Source organism: Branchiostoma floridae, chromosome 11 (genome assembly GCF_000003815.2).
Source record: "Branchiostoma floridae strain S238N-H82 chromosome 11, Bfl_VNyyK, whole genome shotgun sequence".
Classification (NCBI taxonomy): domain Eukaryota; kingdom Metazoa; phylum Chordata; class Leptocardii; order Amphioxiformes; family Branchiostomatidae; genus Branchiostoma; species Branchiostoma floridae.
This window is the reverse complement of record NC_049989.1, coordinates 12,515,358-12,520,888: the sequence shown is the minus strand read 5'-3', so window position 1 is coordinate 12,520,888 and position 5,531 is coordinate 12,515,358. Positions and strand designations below refer to the sequence as shown.

Sequence of the window (5,531 nt, the reverse complement as noted above, 5' to 3'; positions counted from 1 at the left end):
ACGACTTTGATATACTGAGGCCCTGTGCTCCGGAAGGGGCAAAGAGGATAAGTAAAAGGTAGGTCCGCACGAGGGTACATATTCAAGTCCGTATGAGGTCCGTACGGAATTCTTATCCTCTACGTACCAAGCTCCACAGGTTGCTGTTAAATAGGAGAAATTGGACAAATAAAGACACAAAACATGCAAGAGGAGTGAACTGACCGAGGAGAATGGTTTGCGACCAGCTGACTACTCTGGCGTGTTATTCGGCTATATTTTGTCCAATATCTTATTTTTCCAACGACCTGTGGAGCCTGGTAGAGGTTACGAATTCCACACGGACCTAATACGGACTTGAATCTATACGCACGTGTGAACCCGGCTTACGGCATAGTCACTATAGATCTACCAGACGTCTCGAGGCATGGCTGAGGTATTATGGCTGCAATGAGGGTCACTGGACCAGCAAACGACCGGTTGTACAGGTAATGGTTTGTTTCCGTAAAACGCCGCAACACGCCAGGTTTTGTAACCTCCACTTGTGGCCTTAGTCATCCTTGAGGGACAAGGCCATGAAGGGTGTGGATCTTTTCTAGGGTGCACGACAGAAGTACGTACTACTGCAGCGAGTTTCACGTATTTCTTTCAGAGTCAACAGATCGATAGCTAGAACAGGTACGTTTCTTTATTCCTTTCTTAAACTCCCTGATCAAGTAAATCTATAGGGGTCACTGCAATTGGCTACCGCCACGCAGAGGTGAGGCACATGGGAGGGCTCTTATATTAGAAGCTCAGATAACTTTAGCCAGTTCAAGTGTAGAGCTCGCTTCCGGAACACCACCTTGCATGCCATATTGTGTTGACCTCCTGAATACTGTGAAAATGTGAAAGTCTTGTAAATATAAATAGCGCGTTGTATTTTAGTAGTCTTCCGAGGTGATCGTATAGTATGTAATTTAGTACACTGCAATTTAGCCCTAGGCTAGGACAATGTGCCTTTTAGTGTGTTATGCATGCAACAAACTAGTTCATCTCTATGTTATTGTCACACAATTGAATGTACATCTACTGCATGAAGAGACCTAATGAAATCTCTTCACCTGGCGTCTTTTTTGGAGGGGGGGGGGGTGCAGATCGTAACATTTTGTTTATTTTGTTTTCTTTGAGCCCTCTTTGCTGATGTGTGTAAGGTATTCGTTTATAAAGCTAAGGGGTCTATAAAGTAAGCAATAGTCAGCAAACTGATATGGTTACCCAAAAGCGCCAACACAAAATGCACCACATCTCCGATTCCTATCCTGTTGTCTTGAGATCACATTTGATTAATCATCAGAATTTTAGATCATCTCCGATTTATTCAGGAAAACAACACATTTGAACACACATATTGGTTATGAATCCGATGACATATTTTGATATATACATATGATATTATGACATCATCTCTTATCCAGGCAACAAGCTCCCCTTGACAAGCTACTGTTGTGTTTACCCGTGTCTAGTAGGGCTTATGCTCTGGTTGAAGACTTAAAGTGGTGAAGACATCGTTAATATTCAACAGGTTGGTAGATCAATCAAACATAATCTTCTTCGTTACACAACCGTCTTTTATTTCTCGCAAACGTTTCGACGACCATCTGTCGTCTTCCTCGGTGCATAACCATCAATCATAATTACCAAAAACCAATTAAGGTCTTGCGATCATCTTGATTTGTTAGCCGTTTCAATGTTTCATTTGTGTTTATATGTTTCGATGTGTAACGTCTTTATTTTCTTTGTAACATGCTTTTATTTTCGTGTATGTAAATACTGGGCCCTATTGAAATCCAGTTTCTCTAAACTACCCAGGCGTTTGAAAATAAACAAACAAACAAACAAACCCCAACTTTCCCCAGACCATGCATGGTAACCGTTGTTTGTTTGCCTCCACGTGCACCTTGTGGCCTTAGTCTGCTTTGATGGGACAAGGCCACGAAGGGTTGGCCTGGTTAACAGTCCACCGAACTCAGGGGGCGGTCTGTTGTAGCATTTCTGTGGGGGCACGATGGTCCCAGAGCCGAAGAGTTTGCTTGTGTATGCCATGAAGACAGTCTAGGCTAATGAATGGAAGACCTTTATTGTACATTTTTGCCTAAGGGGGAACACCCCAGTTTATTTGGGGTTTCAATTGGAGGCGGCACACCCTAAAGTCTAGCGACCAGCTCTACCAGGGAATCATCCTGAAGCAAAATAACTGTTTATAGGCTGAGAGGATATTCCTTCAGCTACAAGACCAGCTGAGGTTTGATCCTTCAACTTCTCTGATTTAAAAAAAAAATTAGAGGGACAAAACATTATTTTCATGTCAAAGATAATGCACAAAATCGGGCATTTTGGCAATGAAAACAAAAAACATATGAAGAAGATTTTTCGGGCAAACACGACTGATACTGCCAGAAAGAGTAAAACCTAGAAAGTAATCCAGCCAATTATAAAGAAAACTCTAGTACTACAGTTTTTTTAATCATCCACGGCGCGCGGCATTGCAACTGGGCTTAACACATGTACAGCGCTTCAGAGGTCAATCTAGGTCATGACGGGCCTGTTTACACTGAAGGCGCAAGAATATCCTGAAATGAGAGTCGGGTCAAAACACAATTTGCACCCAAAAGCACACCATTTTCTACGCTTTTCAGCCATGTTAGCGCTTAATGTCATTTCGCAGTAAATAACGAGAAATGTCAACTCAAACATAGACCCTCGGAAGCCTTTCGTCACTTTTTTTGTCGCGCCGCTACTGGGGTGTGCGCCGCTAACCGAGCTAAGTGCAGGTTACAACAGAGATAGAACAAACATAATAGTGTCATAGACCTATTATTAGCACAGAACTTCGGCTTCTTCTAGCTTCTTGGTAATGGTGAAAATGCAGGTTTGTACGGGTTTGGCAACAGTCGGTTGAAGACTATAAATGCATGAGAAATATAAATTTGTCACTGCTACTCATATGTCTAAGGTGAGGGAATCTACTTTCTATATAGTGAAATACAGTGTTTCCATTATTAACGTACATATAGTACTATGTTTGCGGTACCAAACTGCTAAAAATATTGTAGGTAGACACTGTGCTCTTTTTGTCACTATTATGCTCTGATTGTTGATACTCTGATTGTATTGTTGCACACACATTTTTGCTCTGAGGCGGGAGAAGCGGTTCAATGGTTCAATCAATGGTTCAATGGATCAAGCCCTTCTTGTCTTATCCGTACTGCCGCAAGCCTTTTAAACCTACCTTCATGGCATGTTATAGCAGTTGTGGCCATCGTAGTAGTTAAAATCTAGCTATATCAAACTTAAATATACTTATATGGTCATATTATTGGCGAGAGAAGCGGTTAGTTCAACCAACGAATGCATGAATGCATGGATCACTCAATTTAACCAAACCCTTCTATACGGCCTTCTATACGCCCGATTACGAAATGGTCACTCACCGTGGCCTAGCGGCCCACGGCACTGGGTGAAGGTAGTAATTTGCTTCTGCAGCCGTGAATCGTGGGTTCGTTCCCCACTTATGACAATTTTTGGCGACGCCTCAGGGGCGAGCCTAATGTTTATAGTGTGCGACCGTTTGACAGGAATTCTAGGAATTCCGCAGGCATGCGAGGAATTTTTCTACGGGTATTTTTTTTCTACGGGTATTTTCTACGGGTATTCCCTAGGGAATTTGTTTTTGTGTGTGACTTTAGTCTGCTTTGGGTATGGCGTATAATAAGATGACGTGACCGATGTTATAAACCAGGATTTCATGTTTTAATACTCGTTTCACCATCAAGTATACAGCACATTACATTTTTTAACAAAATACCCGATATTATGTATCGTTAGGGTAGAATTGTGGGTCAGTTATATTTTTTGCTTGACCATTCGGCGTAATGATGTCGTGTATGTATGAGGATTGTTTTGTTTCGTTTGAAGGTTTTTATTTCATATCTTTCTGTTATTTCATTTTGTATGGTTGTGTGACGCTTGAATCCCTTTTTTTCTTATTGCTGTGATGTTCATTTGGTTACCAAACCATCGCGACAAAGGGGTGTACTTGTCAGTCGATTCTTCCTGTAACCTGGGGGTTGTCATGCCGGCGTTCACCTGTGGGGACAGATTGTGAGAAAGGATTGATATGAAGTATTTTTGCAATAGTGATACTAACTTAGCAACTTTTATATGTCTGGATCGGTAAAGTGTTGTTTTCTGTTAGTCACAGGCCGTCGGTAGTGATGTAAGGCATCAAAGTAATTCAGATATAATTTATAGCAAAAGTCATACATATTGAATTACAGCGCTTATATTGTCATGTCAAGTCAAAGTCCTTCCCGCTCCATGGTGCATAGGGCGGCGCCCATGTTCTTGGAGTAACCCTGGGCCAAACAAATGCAATTACTACAGTAGGGGGCCAGGACACTGGCTGTGGTGTGTGTTCAAATTACATACTCTTTCCCGAATGCTGAGTGCTAAGCTGAGAAATTAGCACGACCATTTAACACGTCATACTATATTGGCCGGGGATCGAACTTACGACGTACCGAATGCATGGCGAAGACTTTTCCCACTCGTCTCATTGCACCGGCGATAACGCTTGTGCAGCCAGACAACAATACTCGTGATGCTAACGTGCTGTTACTTTGACCGATGAGGTCTATTTCTATTATAACCAAAGGGCACAAAAGTGCATTATCATTTACCTTTTGGTGTAGCCCGAGTTTTGAATCATTAAAGAAGTTTCAGAAATAAAATGTACCACCGTGAATAAGAAATAATGACACAAAATATTCTTTCTCGGCTTGCAGTACACTGTTACGTCGGGTTGCGTAAACCAGTATACAGAATATTTCGTCCATCATACAAGTAAAACGGCTGCATTTGCAAGAGATATCCAACTTCTACGTGTGGAAGGGTGGTAAAGGTGATTGGAAAAGCATCCTGTATACAACGGCTATATCATCACCAGCCTGTAATAAGACAGAATGAAATAAGTCGCATGTACGCTCACCGCTATTAAACTGCTTTGAGGACAATGGGTGATCAGATTACCGGTACCGTTTTGGCTACAGTCAGAGTGATAAGACGGCGGGCGATCGGAGGACGGATGGGAGTATGGCAGTTCCGGCAATCGTCGGTTAATTGACGACTCGTGCTCAGCAGTATTACTATAGAACTGTGGATACGTGCTTGACTGTACTAGTCCACAGACGATAAAGGGTGAGTGAAACGCAGAGAAAAAGATGATTGAGAACGGGGACCCCGGTAACAAATCGTATCTTTTACTTTAAGACCACGGGAAACAGATGAATATGACCACTAGAAACAGAAGCGTTTGTTGTTCGGCGGCGGCAAGGTGGCGAATGGAATGCCACAGAAGGGCCTCATGGAGCGCTGATATCTTCGGCCGATCAAAAACAAAAGGGTTGTGCCTGGTTGTGCCGTAAACAACATGTGGTATGAGTAACAAACTGCCAAGAAGTTTCCACGTTGAAAGATATTCTCTAAACAAAATAAAAAACTCTGGCGAAACA

General features: G+C 42.3%; 1 protein-coding gene across 2 annotated transcripts in view; it reads left to right on the top strand.

Annotated features, from left to right (window-relative positions):
* Positions 1 to 347: 347 nt before the first annotated feature.
* Positions 348 to 5,531, top strand: part of LOC118425965 (ATP-binding cassette sub-family B member 9-like) — a 26,154-nt gene continuing 20,970 nt past the window's right edge. The window contains exons 1-2 of one of the 2 annotated variants that reach the window (XM_035835148.1): positions 348 to 657; positions 1,437 to 1,543. The gene's annotated coding sequence lies outside the window, so the exon portion shown is untranslated. The remainder of the gene's footprint in view (positions 658 to 1,436; positions 1,544 to 5,531) is intronic. The other variant, XM_035835149.1, reaches the window with a different exon arrangement.